The sequence below is a fragment of the Ochotona princeps genome, chromosome 30, assembly GCF_030435755.1.
Source record: "Ochotona princeps isolate mOchPri1 chromosome 30, mOchPri1.hap1, whole genome shotgun sequence".
In the NCBI taxonomy this organism is placed as follows: Eukaryota; Metazoa; Chordata; class Mammalia; order Lagomorpha; family Ochotonidae; genus Ochotona; species Ochotona princeps.
In genome coordinates, this window is record NC_080861.1 from 5,206,400 (window position 1) to 5,212,801 (window position 6,402).

Sequence of the window (6,402 nt, forward strand, 5' to 3'; positions counted from 1 at the left end):
CCGATACATGCGTCTCATCTGAGAGTTGTTGAAATTGAGATTTTGGTAGCATCTATCTGAGTGGGGCCTGAGATGCCTCATCCCTTAATAAGGCCCCAAATGATGCTAATGCAGTCCTTGGACTGCACCGAGAGTAGTGAGGTTCTCCGTGCCAGGTGTCAGAAGAGAGACCATTTGAAACAGGGCAGCTCCTAGCCTGTTTGACAATGGCCCCTTTCCCCTGCCCGTAGCATTAAGATCCTGCCTGGCTCAGAGGTGAGAATAGAAAGTAATGAGACTGACTCCTGAATTTGCAGCATTCAAGTCAGTCTCACTGCTTTGGAGCCACACCTCTGCCCTAGACAAGACTAGGGAATGCTGCTCTCTGGCCTGCTCTGCCCTCTTAAGAGAAGCACACATAGCACTGCATGGATGGTTTCACCTTAGTGCCAAACCCGAAGTATCTTTATTGAGCCACAATTATGAGAATTTATCCATGGCAAATGGCCATGCCGTGTGGCTCCCTGGACACCAGGTCCAGCCACTGTGAGCTCCATCTTGGGTTTCCACCTTTGCCTCTTTGTATCACGCCTGAAAGTAAACTCTATATGCAGAAATGCCTGGATTTGTTGTTTGGGATGGAACCATTTTGTTTCAATATAAGCTGGCCAGTCTTGAATCAAAAGAATGACTGTCTCATTCGCTTAAGTATATGTCACGGGAATAAACAAGTGTTTTGCAAGTATAAGAGGCACAGAATGGAAAGTATTTTTGGTCGCAGATATGGGGAGGTGAACCACAAGGCAAAATGAATCTGTTATTCATTTCAGGGGGAGCAGTATTAACAAGCAAATCAAATGCCTTGTATGATTTCCAGAGTTATAATTATAGATCCTAATCTTACAAATACATGTCAACAAAATGCAACGCATTTTGGTAATGATGACAAAAAAGTCTGACTGAAAAATCATAAATATTTAAATTGTATTGTTTTATGAATAAATTGGGCACTTACAGAATTTTTCCTAAGAGTTGTGGTCTTGTTTCTCTTCTCAAAGCTGTTTCTTAAGAATGATTTATTTCATGTGGGTAGCCTAACTTCAGATTAGAAATAGTTCTTTCACAGTCACAGAAGACTATATCAACCATGGCTCCCAACAAACAAGGAAGGAAAACATTTAGGTCCCACATTAAAGAAACGTGTGATGGATGTTTCTAACCCCAAACCAAACTTCCATATCCCTGTACCTGGAGCACAAGTAAGCCTTCAATAAATGTTTGGTGACTACAGAAAGGATGACTAAAATGAATGAATAAATAGATGAACCTGTTAATATGCCTCCTAACAAGTTGCCTGGTGTGGCTGCTGGTCAAAGTGAGGCACCACATCCTTCTCAATCACTCATTGGATCTTTACCCTTCTCGAGGCATCTGTGAGCTGGGGCAGCAAGCACAGTTTTTTCCTTTTTCATAGCCAGACAGACTCCAGTGTATTGTGTGTGTGTTTCTTTCTTCTATTTTGTTTGTTTGTTTTTGTGAAGGTTCCTAGAAGCCAAAAGAATGATAAATGGATTGGCTAATATCATGTTAGGAATCTTGCACCAAGATGAAATTATTCATGCCTAAATACTATTGAGAAAGCTAGAAAAAGGATAGCTTGAATTCTTCCTAAGTGTTGTACTAGCTAACAAAAGGTAACTAGAAATGTTGTTGATAATAAGTTATACTCAGCATTTTACAAATTTTACTGTGTGCCAAGTAATGTGTGAAGGGCTTCATGTGCATTATTCCAATTGCTGTGATCTCTGTCCTTGGGAAGAAAGTACTTTTCATCATACTCTAAGACAGTGCAGGAAGGGAAGTCATGGCCCACAAAACAGCAAACTGCCAAAATCAGAATTTGAACCCAGACCTGCCCATTTCTTAAAAACAAAGACGGAAAACAATAGCTTTAGCTGTTAAATTATGAAATCAAGACCTCTGCTTGCCCTGCATAACAGGCAGGGCTACCAGCGGGGTAAGAGAGACCTCCTCAGGCGACAGGCCCTGCATGTGGGGGAGACTGGATGGGAAGTATGAGCAAGGAGAGCCATTAGATGCCAGGGACCAGCAGGCTAAATGTCCCAGTGTGAAACCCGTGCCGAGCCTAACTATTTTCCCTGCTGAGAGGCTGCTAGGGCTTCAATAGGAAATAGAAAAGAGATTAGATGAAGCCCAATGATTTCAGTCAGAGATTGTCCTGTCTATTTGAAGGCAATTTATGTAACAGTGACCAGCAACCTCTCCTCTCAGCACCACGGGTGTGGCGCTCATTGGCTTCACTGGGAGGTGTGCATGGGGAGGGGATTTCATCCTGGGTTGGAAATTCCCATTTTAAAAAGCCATTTTGTTCCATTTTGAATGGAAACAAAAGTGAAAGTCATGTCCCACGATGTGTCCCTGTTAATAAACCTGCTAAGGCATTTTGGCCTGGGCATAAAAGATTATTTTAAGCATTATCTCCCAGGCGCCCCGTTACTAAGGGAATCCTGTCTTGGCTCAGCAGGGAGCTGAGTTGCCATGACGATCCTGACAGGCCAGGCTGCGGTCTAAATGCCACAGCAGAGGACCCACGAGCACCATGGACTTCTGAGCAGCATGCCACTGCCTGCCCATCCCCTTAGACACGTCCTCCTCCCCCCACCTCAGCGGCCCAGTCCCTGACATTAGAGCACAGCTGAAGGTCAGCAGTTCACCTTGCTTGAAGACAAGTCCCCCTTTTGTCCCAGACCGTGTCATTCATCTGGATCATTGTCAAGCGTCCCCGGTCTTCTCTGCCTTTGTGGTTCCTCAGGCCTGGCCTCTGTCTCTCAGAGTGGAAGCAGAGAGATAGCTATCCTGAAGTGCCACTGGGAGCAGAAGGAAATCTAGGAAATCTTTCTGTCTGTCCTCTAAGCTGTTTCATAAGGTGACTGTGGCAGCCGGCAATTGCTCAGTTACTGCACCAGCTGCACACAGCTGCACGCTTTTCCCCTTCTTTCTCCTGCAGACACAGGAGGAAAAAAAATGGAAACATTTGTCCCACCCACCTTCTTTCATACCTTGACCCTCCCCGCCTAAATCAGAAACCTACATGGGTGTACAACTACGTAAGCAATATTAAAAAAAAAATTAAATTAAAATATTTTAAGGGACACCATGCTGATTATTCCAACGTAATGCAGTCTAACTCTCCTTTCTGGGGTGATGGAGAGAGTGACAGAGCAGGGGAGCACTTGGACTGTGGAGTAGGCCTGCCTGGGTTCAACCTCCAATTCTTCCGCTTAACAGCTTGAAGGTTTGTGACACTGGGGGAGCAACCTATCTTCTCTCTTCCTTCCTTTCCACATAGAGAACAAGGGAGTGAGAATAATAGTTTTGCTTTTGTGTTGCTGAGGAATTCTAAAAAAAAAAATGTGTTTCTGAAAGAATGAAAGTTGCTCGTTGAGATTTGGTCTTGTTAGAATACATTGATAAAATATTAAATAAATATTTGTGGATTTTTCCCTGTCAAGATTTTCTATTCCAACCAGCAAAGGAATCCCAAACTTTCTCAAATTTTGGTCTTATCTATTTCTGCATTTGAATCTTGCCTCACCTTTATGCCATCTCTACCAGTCTTGGCATATAATTATCACACAGCTTTGGAAAATGGAAGAAGGCAAAAGCTGAGTTCATTAAAAGTCTAAACTCAATTAAAAATGACTTTCTATTTCAAATGTAAAATATGCAATGAACTGAGACAGCATCAATGAATATATAAGTGAATACTAAAATACACAGCGATGAAAAACTTATTATTCTGCAATAAATCAACCATTCAGGACAATATCATAAATACTATAAGAATTCATGGTAGCTCCTAATGGTAAGAAAACAGATACTGTGTCCAACAGACCTCTGATTCAAAAACTATTGCTTCCATGATGACTCCTTTTGGTGGGACACTGCTTTTGTGATTCAGGAATGAAGCTGCTGCTCCTAATATGTAGTGAGGAGAAGGTTTGTTACATTATACTTGTATCTGAATTAACAGAGCAAGAATCAGTGGGCTATAGCACTGACAAGACTGATCTCAGGCACTCTAGGAGTCATGAGTTTTGCTATAGAAATGGCCAAGCCAAGAACCCATACTACACATAACACTAAAATGACCTCCAGACCCCCAAGAATAAAGACGTGAATCTTTTAAGGAGATGGACCACCCATTTCCTGAGGAGAGGGTGCTTTGCCATAAAGGACGTGAAGACGCAAGCCAAGAGTGTCACAGCAGTGGGGGCACATGCTGATGCTGTTGAGACCCGCAACACAAAATGCTGTCAGCCACAAGCTCATGTGACATTTCCATATCTCCCACTCCAAGCTTAGGAAGCAGGATCATGCTCACATCGCCAAGGATCTCACGACACCCCTGTCAGAGACCATGGCCATGGCCCAAACCATTCCCCAAGCCCAGATGCAGCTCCAGCTCTAGTTTAAGCTCAACGACCCAAAGGCAAGCAGGTCCTTAAAGAGGTCCAGGGTCTCCAAGGTGCCCTGGCCTCCATGCAGAGTCCACAGTAACGGATTCTCTGCCAATGTGAAGACAAAGCTGGTGTGATGACCGGCATGCCATCTCTGTGGCATTGGGGGGCTGTGCTATTTGTGCAAATACATCAGAGCCAGGATCTCTTACAAAACAACAACAGCAACAACAACAAAGCAGAGAACCAACACCATGAAGGTTGCTTCATTGCAACAAGAAATTGGCATCCAAGGCAGCAGTCTTTTCCTAGGCTCCAGGGTCTGGTGCAGTTTCTGAGATTTGACAGCAAGCCTGAGGCCTGTGTCTGACTACCCTAGAGGATCCAAATGGGGAGCCCCCCCACCAAGAACTGAGCCTGGTACCTGTGAGTTAGCAAACCAGAGTGAATAAATTAGGATGTCATCACCAAACCCCAGGTGGTAAGCAAAAGATTCATGTCAGCAAACGGATCATGTTTGGCTGTGACTTGGTTCAGCCATGGCGTCTGCTATGGGCTTCTATGACTCAAGGTCACAGCACTGGACCAGAAGAAATACGGCAGTAGGAACAAGGTTAGACTAAAGGGTTGTTCCTTCAATACCATGGCATTTAACATGTTTCCTTAACAATTTCCTCTCTAGTTCCAAGAATAGTAACAGATGAAGGCAATTCACGAACCTTGTGGGAAAGGAAATGAAAAGACAAATTTACTTTGGTGTAAAAATTTTGAAATCCATTCAGAATTTTTAGAAATTCTATTTTCTATGAACTTTCTGAAGATCGTGAATTTCCATGGATTTCAGAAGTTTTGCACCAAAATAAAAGTATCTTTTAATTCTGCTTTCCGTGGAATTTTTCTGGAAGTACTTTCAGACTTACACAGAGAACCAAAGAAACAAAGTGTTTGAAAGCAGGGGGTCTGTGGTCACTCCACCAAGCTCTAACTCTTGTCCCAGCATGTACCAGCTTATCGACCTCATTTAAGTTATATCATGTCTATGCTGGTTTCTAAGTATACAAGAGATCACTATGGGGCTGTTATAAAGATTAAGCTAAAAAAAAAAACGGAGTGAGAGTGAAATTTTCAATAAAATGCTACATTTATAATATCAAAACAGTATTTCTAACAGATCATACTGAAAGCCACACCATTGCTGCCAAGTGACTATTGTTTCTTACTTGCTCTGTTTTTAAATTAATATTATTCCTAACCCTGCTTTGTTTTTCCTGTCTCCAATATAAAGATTTCGTTAAATTATTCTCTTTTTTTAATATATGTTTTTATTATACTATTTATGTATCTGAGGTGAGGGGGGATGTTGAGGGAGAATCCCCACCCAGTCTCCCACCCACCCAAAGTCCCGGATGTGAGGCATGCTCTGAGATACTTGCTCAAGTGGTCTTAATAATCCTCCAGTTATGGATCGCTGCCAGTTATTCTTGTTTCTTTTTTTTTTTTTTTTTTTTTCAATTGAAAGGGTGAGTTACAGTAACCGAAGGATAAATATACATATATTTATATATATAATACATATGTGTGTATATATATATACAGAGAGAGAGAGAGAGAGAGAGTCTTCCCACGGAGCCTGATGACCAGGGGAGCCAGGCTGAAGCCTTGTTTGGGGTGTTCTACTGTTGCTCTTAGGCTGATGGGTTTCCACGGCACTGAGTACAATTGCTATACTAAGTGCTAGCCTTTGGCAGTAGTAGAATTGTTTCCACTGCCTTATACCACAAGAAAGGTTCTTTCCATGAAGGCCCATTCCCTCATCTGCAACATAAAAACAATTTCCTTTCAGAAAAAGTTTGAGAATTGATCACGACCCCAATGGTATCAACGACTGCGTTGCACTTTGAGCTGCCACACCGCCGGCACTAGTTAAAAAGCATTATTTTCC